This window comes from Mobula hypostoma, chromosome 11, assembly GCF_963921235.1.
Source record: "Mobula hypostoma chromosome 11, sMobHyp1.1, whole genome shotgun sequence".
Taxonomy (NCBI): domain Eukaryota; kingdom Metazoa; phylum Chordata; class Chondrichthyes; order Myliobatiformes; family Myliobatidae; genus Mobula; species Mobula hypostoma.
This window is the reverse complement of record NC_086107.1, coordinates 19,897,301-19,909,458: the sequence shown is the minus strand read 5'-3', so window position 1 is coordinate 19,909,458 and position 12,158 is coordinate 19,897,301.

Genomic DNA, 12,158 nt, shown 5'->3' with positions numbered 1-12,158 from the left:
CCATAAACTGATATCAGTGAAAGCGATAATGAGCCTGTCAGATTATGATCCACAGCTGGTTCACTAAATTCCTTTAAGGGCACTTAGCTGTAGAGTTCTATCATAATTTCACACTGAATGTCAATTGTCCAATTACACCACTGTACCAGGTGGAGATAGGGTAAATCTGAACTTGGGACTTACAGATATATTTCACAGAAAGTATAGCATGCAGCAGAAATGACTCCTCCTGTAACCACCAGGATACAGCAAACTGCTGCAGGCTCCCTGGCCTTTGTGGGGTAAGATTTGCCCACAGAGCCTGTGGCCACACAGACTTGGAGCAAGTGCCAACAAAATTGTTTAAGGATTTTATTTCAGCCAAATGGAAGAAATTATAAATGAGGAGAGAGGTAAACAAACTCACGTAAACATCTTAAACAAAAGGGATTCTGTAGATGCGGGAAATCTAGTATAACACAGCCAAACTGCTGGAGGCCCTGGTAAAGGGTCTTGGCCCAAAAAGTCAACTATTTATTCCTCTCGATAGATGCTGACTGACCTGCTGAGTTCCTCCAGAATTTTGTCCATGTTATTCCTTTTTAAATTCTGATTTAATTTTGTTCATTTAAAATTATGAATTTAAACAAAACATTTCTGTTCTGTTCTCTGTTTCATGGAGACATGGCTCACTCAAGACACACTGTACATGGTGATCATGCCTGAGGGGTTCTTGATCTACTGGATGGATTGATCTGTGGAACATTCAAAGAAGGCAAAAGGTGGGGTCCATGTTTCATGATAAATTCTTTGTGTTGCTCTAACACAGCGGCTTTGTTGCACTCTTGTTTCCCTGGAACATGTAATGATTAAGTGCCGACTGTTCTATCTACCAAGAGAGTTCTCCTCCATGATTCTGTCCACAGTTCACATATAGCCAAAGGCAGATGTTAAGCAAGCACTCGATGTATCACATGCCAAGATTAGTAACTGAGAATCAACCTACCCTGATGACTTTCAAATCATGGCCAGGGACCTCAGTCAGGCTTGTTTGCCCAATTATCATCAATATGGCTATCTTCCTCCTCATACAGGCAGAAGCTAAAGAGCAAGGCTGCATAGTTAAGGACGATGAATAGAGGGCAGATGAATGACCATGGGGTTGCTTCAAGTCAGTGGACTGAGCCATGTACAAGGACTCACCAGAGGATGAGAAGGAACAAGCTATAGTTGTCGCAGACAGTCATGGATGAGTGTGTTCCCCACAAAATCATTCAGAGTCTTCACCTCCTACAAAGTAAAACTAAATGTCATATGTGACAACAAGGATTCACTCCCAGATGGGCTCAATGCCTTTTATGCTCACTTTGACCAACAAAACATGGAGATACCTTCCCAAGCTGCCACAGCCCCTGATGACCCTGTAACTTCAATCTTTGAGGTTGACGTGAGAGGAGAACCCACAGAAAGCATCTGGCCCAGAGGGGGTAGACGGCTGAGAACTGAAGACCTGTGCTAATCAACTAGCCAGAGCGGTCACTGATATCTTTAGACTCGAGCTTTGGCAGTCTGAGGTACCCAGCTGCTTCAAGCAGGCTTTGATTGCATCAGTGCCCAAGAAGAACATGGTACCCTGCCTTAATGACTATCATCCAGTAGCACTTACATCCACTGTGATGAAGTGCTTTGAGAGGTTGGTGATGAAACATTTCACTCCAGTCTTCAGCAATTTGGATCCATTCCAATTTGCCACTGCCACAACAGGTCAACAGAAGATCCATTTCATTGGCTTTTCAACCTGTACAGTGAAGGTGCAAACATCAGGATGCTCTTCTTTGACTACTGCTCTGCATTCAACTCTACTATCACCTCAAAACCAATCAATAACCTCCAAGACCTAGCCAGAGAGCTGCTATATTCAGACAGCAAAGCCTTAGAATAGAAGGATGTCACTTCAGAACAGAAGTGAGGTGGAACTTTTTTAGTCAGAGGGTGGTGAATCCATGGAATCATTGTCACAGACTACTGAGCAATCCAAGTCATTGGGTATATTAAAACAGAGGCTGATAAGTTCTTGATTAGTAAGGGCATCAAAGGTTATGGGGAGAAGACAAGAGAATGGAATGGGAGAGATAACGAATCAGCTATGATCAAGTGGCAGAGCAGACTCGATTAGCTGGACAGCTTAATTCAATTCCTATGTCTTTTGCTCTTTTCAGGGCCCATTTCCCACAATTGGAAGGAAAGAGTGGGATGTGGCCCAAATAACTCATCAGTCTTTAATAGAATCTCACAAAAGTGCTGGTGAACAACACTGAATACAACAGACAATAGGTGCAGCAGTAGGCCATTCGGCCCTTCGAGCCAGCACCGCCATTCACTGTGATCATGGCTGATCATCCACAATCAGTATCCAGTTCCTGCCTTATCCCCGTAACCTTTGATTCCGCTATCTTTAAGAACTCTATCCATCTCTTTTCTGAAAATATCCAGAGACTTGGCCTCCACAGCCTTCTGGGGCAGATCATTCCATATATCCACCACTCTCTGGGTGAAAAAGTTTTCCTCAACTCCGTTCTAAATGGCCTACCCCTAATTCTTAAACTGTGGCCTCTGGTTCTGGACTCACCCATCCGCGGGAACATGCTTCCTGCCTGCAGCGTGTCCAATCCCTTAATAATCTTATTTGTTTCAATAAGATCCCCCCTCAGCCTTCTAAATTCCAGAGTATACAAGCCCAGTCGCTCCAATCTTTCAACATATGACAGTCCCGCCATCCCGGGAATTAAGCTCGTGAACCTACGCTGCACTTCCTCAATAGCAAGAATGTCCTTCCTCAAATTTGGAGACCAAAACTGCACACAGTACTCCAGGTGTGGTCTCACCAGGGCCCTGTACAGCTGCAGAAGGACCTCTTTGCTCTTATACTCAATTCCCCTTGTTATGAAGGCCAGCATGCCATTAGCTTTCTTCACTGCCTGCTGTACTTGCATGCTTGCTTTCAGTGACTGATGTACAAGAACACCTAGATCTCATTGTGCTTCCCCTTCTCCTAACTTGACTCCATTTAGATAATAATCTGCCTTCCCGTTCTTACCACCAAAGTGGATAACCTCACATTTATCCACATTAAACTGCATCTGCCATGCATCTGCCCACTCACCCAGCCCCTTCGATGTATATGTTTGATGGACATAGAAACAGTGAAAAACAGGAGCAGGACTATGCCATTCAACTGATCTAGCCTGCTCCATTATTCAATAAGTTTATGGCTTCTCTCCTACTTCAATACCATGTACCTGCCCTCTCTCCATATCCTTTGATTTCATTTGTGTCTAAAAATCTATCTGTCTCCTTTCTAGATATGTGCAGTTACTTGGCCTCCACCACCTTCAATGGAAGAAAATGTCGCAGGTTCATCATCCTTCGAGTGAAGAAGGTGTTTCTCAGATAAACCCAAAATGCCTTTCCATGTAAGACATTGACTTTTGGTTCGAGACCCAAGGGATTCATTCTCTATGCATCCAGGCCTTGTCAGAAAACAGTATGTTGCAATGACACCTTCTTTCATTCTTCTCAAGGCTAGTGACTACAGGTCTTGTTGATCCAAACTAGATTTCAAGATTCAATCTGTCCCGGTAATCAATTGAGTGAAACTTTGCTACTTTCCCTGTATTATAAGTACATCATGTTGCTTTAATTACTTTAATTATTTTAAAGGTGGATTGCAAATTACTTGAAATCCCAAGTGGCTACTTAGTGAAGAAATCTTGTGCCTTTGATGTGATGTGATGTGCCAGGGACCAGGCCCTCTGTGTAAGACCAAGCTCCTGAATACTGGAAGGAACAATATGGTCCAGGAATAAATGATAAAAGTATCTTCTTCAAGTTGAAGCTTATTGTCAAAGGCCTAAACATCCAGGATCCAAATGCAATGAAAAATTAACCTTGCAGTAGCAGCAGCACAGCATGACAAGCATGTTAATATAAACATAAATTAACATAAATTCTGCATAATTTATACAACAAAATAAACAAGTTAAATTTAATAACATCAGCACAAGCAGAGAAAGAGAGGAAAAATAAATCTAGTCAATGGTAGTGCTAGGGTTTTTGTTTGCCAGTTCAAGAACCTGATGACAGTCAGGAAAATACTGATGTTGAAGCTTGAAGTGTAGGTCTTCAGGCTTTTGTACCTCCTGCCTAATGACAAAGTCAAGGGGAGGATATGGTCCAGATTTTGGGAGCCCTTGATATTGGATGTTGCCTTCCAGAAGCATCGCTTCTTACAGATGTCCTTGATGGTGGGGAGAGCTGAAGCCATTATGGAGCTGACTGAGTTCGTCATTCTCTGTAGCCATTTACATTCCGGTGCTTTGGACTTTCCATTTTAGGCCATGATGTAACCATTTGGAATGCTTTCCTCTGGTTATCTGTGGAAGTTTGTCAGAGCAGCATGGTAACGTAGTAGTCAGTGTAACGTTTTACAGCAGCAGCATTTGGGATCTACCTCCTGCCACTGTCTGTAAGGCGTTTGTACGTTCTCCCCATCTCGTCCGGATGCTCCGATTTCCTCCCGCTTCCAAAGATGTACAGGTTAGTAAGGGCTAGTAAGTTGCTGCCATACTGTGATGCCAGCGGAAACATGGTGACACTTGGAGGCTGCCTTAAGCATAACCTCGGACTGCGCTGGTCATGAATGCAAATGATGTACTTCACTGTATGTTCCTATGCTTCGATGTATATGTAACAAATACAGCTAATAAAACTCATTGTGTCTTCGATGAGATGCTGAATCTTCTTAAACCTCTAAGAAAGTCTAGATGCTGGTGCATTGTCCAGGATTGCCTTTGCAAGCTGGGCTGAGGTAGACCCTCCGAGATGTTGACACCCAGGAACTTGAAACTACTCACCTCTTCTACCTCCGACACTTTAATGAGAACTGGTGAATGTGCGCCTCACTTTCCCTTTCTAAAGTCCACAATCACTTGTTCTTTTTCTGGCATTGAACACAAAGTTCTTATGACACCATTCAACCAGCTTATCGATCTCACTCCTGTCACCGTGCCACCTACTTTGCCAACAATAATGTACGCCAAAAGTATATTTGGTGAAGCAGAGAAACCGTGAACCACGGACAAAAATCCTATAACTGTTTCAGGAAGAACACTTTCTAAGTGTAACTCTCGTTTTGGCTAATGGCTTAATATAGAGGATGATAGCCTCCTGGCCCAGCCAAACTTAAGAAATCTCGTTTGGGTGGATGCTGCGGGAGGTGTCCCCTGTTACAAGTCAGTGCCACGAAATAGCAAACAGTACACAATATGTGATTAAATGATTGAGCTTTATAATTCTTAATTTGACCATATGGTTAGTAAAGAAAACAAAAAAAGAAAAGGGGCCCATTCTCATGAAACAGTCAAATGCGCAATGTTGGAGCTCACTGATAAGGCCGTTCGTCCACCGTTGACCTCCTTCGGACCCTCGCTCCCAGTCCACTCTGTCCGGCGGCCTACCAACTCTCTCCATTCGCGTCTTCTCTCCTAGTCTCTCCCCGGCCAAAGACCGCGAATTCCCGGCTCCCAGACACACAAGAAAGAACAACATCCTGCTCATTGGCTAACATGCCCCATTACCTCTATTGCTGTTACAGAGAAACCTTTACTTTAGCAGTGGAACATTACAGAGCGGCCATTACATTAGCAGTGAAACCTTACTGCGTGTTACGTAAGTATCCAACTTTACCACGCATTCTCAGGCTGGATGCATTCTCCAACTGACGATGTCCTCCATAACTTGCAGAATATCTTGCCTTTGGTTGTCATGCAGCAAGAAAATGTATTTAAGCAGTTGCAGAATTTATCCTCCTGCTGTTATTTCTGAGAAGATTTAACTTACAACAGTTGTTCCAGAGTACTGAGTAGTTGATAAGATGAAAGCTGGGACATAAAAAAACAATTAAACTTGAACCAGATCAGTTTGATGGCACATTTTACTTACTCAGGTTCTTCCATAATTTGGTAAGGAAGTCACCTTCTAAGTATATTGCCAGGAATTTGCCTACGGCAGTGACTACTGGCCATTTATAAATGCACATTTCTCCTGCCAGATGGGACGTACATTGGGAAAGAGCCAGCACTCTTTCCATTGCCCAGAGCATGAATCAGTTGGTCACACACTTGCAACGGCAAATTTCGGAAAACTATTACCCAAAATTGTGACGGGGATATAATGAATAATTTCACATTTTATTGCATTAGATTAGATCATCCCTGATTTGTAGCTTAAATCTGTTTCCTACCCAATATACATTGATAGTCTTAACCACATTTTTTGTTCATTTTATTGATCTCTGACTTAAAAAATAACCAGTTGATTCAGAGTCCAAAGCTCCTTGGGAAACCTATTGCAAATTGGCTCTCTCTTTTGTTAGTGTTAGGTCTTCCTAATTCCTATACTAAATCACATGACTCTGATTAAATGCTCACTAATTACTATTGCTGTCTTAGAATAGGCAGTTTTTGATATCAGCCCCTATCTAATCTCATCATTATTGTAAAGATCTCAATTGGTACATCCCTCAATATACTGAATTCAAGAGAGAACAAGACTAATTGTCCAACTCATCCTTGTAGTATCATTCTTCAGGGTTGTTACTCTACTGAATCTGTGCTTCACTTACAATAAATATTTTGTGAAGTTTGGAATGCTCAGTATTGCAATAAGAGTTCATTGAGGCTCAGTAAGCATCACAAAATTTGTTTTTATCTCTTAAATCCTTGAGGTGACAGTAACAACTTGGTATTCCTTTTAGTCATATTTTGTAATGATTTTGATGTCTAAATCTCCTTGCTCCTCCACATTTCTTATCTTCACATAATTTGGAAAATATTTTAAATTCTCTTTATCAAATGTAAAACGGTTAGCCTGGCATTTCCCCCAGATTGAATGCATATTTATCAATACAATTTAATCTTTCTTCTCCCCTTTGCACAACACTTTGATAAGCAATTCTTTACTTCTTCATTGAAATCATTAATAAATGATGAATATCTGAATAAATCCAAACAGGCACGTATCACCCCATATTCCCATTATCTCTGGTTTGGCTTGTAGAATCTAACCAATTCCCAATAAAATGGGACACAAAGTTTGATTACGTGAAGGGCATGTACTATGCAAGAATTTTATTTATTAAACTGAGGACTTTCCATGCTATAGAACATATATCTAAAGGTGGAAATTGTTACAATCTGTACCAAGATGCATGGGCCTTGTTTCTATATCAAGTCTTTAGTAGATTTGTAAACAAACACACTTTAAATTAAATTAAATATTTTGAAAGGAAGCACAGTAAAATGTGTCCAGTATGAAGCATGGAACCTATATTCCAAAAGCTTTTTATGGCTTTCAATTTAAATTAATACATTTCATAATATTCTTTAATTCTGATGATGATTCATTCCTTATTGTTATAACAGTTTTGTGCAGCTAGAGATAGTAGTATTTCTGGCAAATGCATTAAAAGTGTTTCAGAAAACTCTGCTTAAAACTTGATAAAAAGGATTGCTTGCTATTCTCACACTTAAAACATAGAGTTTGTTTAAAGGCTGAAGTTTTCCTTGAAGAACACCATTTGGAAATATATCATCTTTTATATTGCCTAACATGCAGTGAAGCATACATTGAAATTGAATGAAACTCATTTCACTGAAGTTGCAGAATAAAAGAATCAGAGAAAAGGTCCAACATATATTAGTGGCACTTGCTTATTAATACAAATATCTAGTCAGCCAATCATAGGGCAGCAACTCAATGCATAAAAGCATGCAGACAAGGTCAAGAGGTTTAGTTGTTGTTCAGACCAAACATCAGAACAGGGAAGAAATGTGATCTAAGTGACTTTGACTGATGATGGTGCCAGACACGGTGATTTGAGTATCTGAGAAACTACTGATCTCCTGGGATCTTCATGCACAACAGTCCAGAGTTTACAGGGAATGGTATGAAGACCAAAATCAACCTGTTCTGTTGGCAAAGACACTTTGTTAATGAGAGATGGCCAAGAAGAATGGCCAGACAAATTCACACTGACGAAAAGGATGAAACGGTGGTGTGCAGAAGAGCATCTCTGAATGTTCACCAAATCAAAGCTTGAAGTGGATTGGCTACAGCAGAAGAAGACCATGAACATAGTGGCCATTTTATTAGGTACAGGAGGTACCTAACAAAGTGGCCTCTGAGTGTATAAGGAGGACATTTGCCTAACAAGTCCAGGCAAGAAGGTGATAGCTGAAGCTAGGTGGTGGGAGAGGGAGGGTGGTGTGAAGCTGGGAGGTAACAGGTAGAAGAGGCAAAGGCTGAAGAAGTGGGAATCTGATAGGACAGGAGATTGGACTATGGGAAAAAGGGAAGGTGGAGGAGCACCAGGGGGAACCGATAGACAGGTGAGGAGAAGAGAAGAGGAAAGAGGGGAATGAAGGGCCTCCGCCAGAAACTTTACTCCTTTCCATAGATGCTGTCTGACCTTCTGAGTTCCTCCAGCATTTTGTTTGTGTTCCTCTGGATTTCAGGAAATGCATCTGCAGATTCTCATGTATATAATCCACTTCACTGACGTTGTCTGAGATACTTTGACCCCAGCACTGCAAATGGCTTGTCTGATCTTCATAGAAATGAAGCCATGGAATCTTTTAGATACAGGAGACTTAATCTCACTTGGCAAAATAGATTGCTTGTTCTGCATTGTAAATACTGTGGCAGTAATCAGTGAGGTTACATAGTTATGTTTATTTATTTTCATTGTTGTAGCGTTGCCGACTGTTAATGAAAACAGCAAAGCAGCCCGTAAAACACTTACCTCCACAGTTTTAAGTGATTATTTAATTTTAATTTAAAATGAAGTGATTTTTTTGAAGAAATCTGGAGAATGTTTATAATTTGAAGAGTGGAAACAGGCATTAACCACATTAAGAATTCATCATGGCACAACAAGGTTACTTGTGTAGTGTCAAAAAGATTCACAACAGCAAACATTAAGGCTGACTAGATTCATTCAAAGAATGTAGTCTCTCACTGCCAGGTAGCAAATGCTAAACAGCATTACTCTCTAGCATGGCTCAGTTGCTGGCTTTCTAACCTCTGAATCACTTCACATGCAGTAAGTTCCTACAAACTGTATGCATTGTCTAAGGAGTCGAAACGGAACTAATGCTATACAATCACTGGCAAACATCCACATTATTGAACTAATAACAGAGAAAAGGCTTTCTTTGATGCAGATGATAGACAGGTCTAGACCATTACCTTGAGGATCTCCTACAATTATTATTTCAGCCTGAGGTGATTGGTCTCCAATAACCATAACCATCCTCCTTTGCTTTGGTATGACCACAGCTGATGGTAGGTTTTCCTTTCATTCTCATTAGCTTCAACGTTGTTGGGCTTCTCAGTACAACAATCAGACAAATGCTTCCTTAAAGTCAAGGACTGTAATCCTCATTAGTTAGTCAAAAGATGTTGGAACTTCTACATTGGTAACTTGGAAGGACAGTAAAGTTTTTAAAATACTTTAATGGAATGAGACTGTTATTGGAAGAATATAATTTTTAAAAAAGTTATTTTCAGCATCATATAATACAGCACGAGTGAATTTTTTGTCAAGGAGTTTAATAAAAAACCCCAAAGGAATGTTTCAGAGCTCTTGAAACAAACACAACACAGAGCAAATGTCACGCTTGTACGGAAGATACCAATGTTGCCTAAGGCCATTGCTTGTAAGACAACGTAGAGCTTTTGAACATTCCGCAGTCAAGGAACAAAGTTCAGTGATTGGAACAATGACAAACAGCAGTTACATGCTTGGTGATATTTGGAAGCAACATTGTACTGAGGAAGGGCATGTTCCTGTCTAATTCCAGCTTGAAAAGACCCTGAAGGATAAAAGGTTTATGGAGGTTATTAACTTAAAAATGTAGAGGACCTAACTCTGCCCACATCGAATTGATGCCTTGGCTGCGTCAACATCAACAATTCAACTTTCTCCCTAGATACTCAAATTCTAATACTCACTCAGGTGATAACGATGGCTGCTAAACATGCTTTGGTTCTGAGGAACTGTGCAGCTTACATTGCTGTTTGTGTTGTCTGCATCTGGTTCTTAAGCAGTAAGTGTAACGTTGTGCAAACTGCAGCATTTAGTATGCTCATGTTACATTTTGCTTCTGTTCAAACTATGATTATGAAGACACGTAGTCCTCTTTTATTTCATTTAGTAATGCATGCATTAAGAAATGATACATTATTTCCTCCGGTGTGATATCACAAAACGCAGGACAAACCAAGACTAAACAAACTGACAAAACCACATAATTATAACATAATTATAACAAACAGTGTAACAATACCATAACTTGATGAAGGAGTCTGTGTACACAGTAAAATTCAAAGTTTCTCAAATGTCCCACATCTCACGCAGACGGGAGGAGGAAGAAAAACTCTCCCAGCCATGCCGACCACAATCCGACTTTGAGTCATCTGATAACTTCGAGCTCTGATCAGCTCTCCGACACCGAGTACTGAGCGCCATCTCTGTCCGAACGATTTGACCTCCTTCTCGGTCGCCAAAAGCAGGCAAGGCCGGGGATTTTGAGGCCTACCCTCCGAAAGATTCCCGACCACACAGTAACGACGGCAGCGAACGGGTGTTTCAGAAATTTCTCCAGAGGTTCCTCTGTGCTTTCACATCCATTCTCCATCAAATCAGAATTGTCCACGGCCCCTATTTAACAGATACAATATCATTTTTCACCGGAGGGCTGCGTCCGCGCAGGTGCACCACCATCTTCTCCTCAATATTCTAATATATAATTCTGAAATTAAGCAACTGAAATTAAATTTCTGATGAAGGGCCTTAGATTTGGAACAGTAGGAATGGTAACTGTTTCTCTTTCCATAGATGCTACTTGATCTGTTGTGTTTCTCCAGTATTTTCTGATTTTATTTAAGCAATTAAACATTGCGGAACAGACATGTAATCAGATTAAGGAAATGTGTAAAAATAATAGGATTGTTGTCATGGGGATTTCAACTTCCCTTATATAAACTGGGACCTTCTTAGTGTAAAGGGTTTAGCTGGGACTGAATTTGTGAAGGTTTCTTAGCAGGTCATGCAGCTGTATGAAAAGAGAAATAGTTACTGTTTCAAGTCTAAGGCCCTTCATCAGAAATTTAATTTTAGTTGCTCAGTTTCAGTAGGTGGAGGGTTCAATGTGAGGAGGGTCCGTACAAAACCTGGTCTTGGGTAATGAACCTGGCCGGGTGACGGACCTTTCAGTGGATGAACAGCTAGAGAACAGTGATCACAACTCCTTATCTTTCCGGATAGCTATGGATAAGGATAGGTATGCTCCTTGTGGGAGAGTTTGAAATTGGAGTAGGGCAAATTATGAGGGTGTTAGGCAGGAACTAAGAAATGTTAATTGGAAACACCTATTTTTCTGGCAAGTCCACATCACATCTGGAGGGTGCTTAAAGATCAGTTGAACAAAATATAGGAAAAGTATGTTCCTCTTAGAAGGAAGAACTTGGATGGAAAGATAATGGAGCTTTGGATGTCCGGAGATGTGATGAATTTAGTCAAGAAAGAAAAAGGAAAAGTATGTAAAGTTTCAGAAGGTAGGATCAAACAAAGCACATGAGAGTATAAAAAAGCCAGAAAAGAACTAAAGAACGGAATTTGAAAAGCCAGGCAGGGCCATGAAAAGACCTTGGCAAGTATCATTAAGGTCAATCCCAAGACATTCTATACATAAATCAAGAGTAAAAAGATAACTAGGGAGAGGGTGGGAGCCCTCGCGGATAAAGGGGGGCACATTTGCTTGGATGCAGAGGATGTGAGTGAGGTACTTAATGAGTACTTTGCTTTAGTATTTATCAAGGAAAGGGATATGGACGACCAGCAGATCAGTCATCATCATCATCATCATCAGGTGCCATGCCCAGTTTGAGCTTTGACTGTCATGGCCCACACACTCCTGTTTCGGGTCAAGTGGATCAATTCATTGGTATTCATTTCCAGTTCTCTGGCTGCTATCTCCATCATCATTTGACTTTGCCTTCCTCTTGCTTTCTTCCCTTCAAACTTTCCCATAATTACCGTGCACTCTAACTCTTCTTTC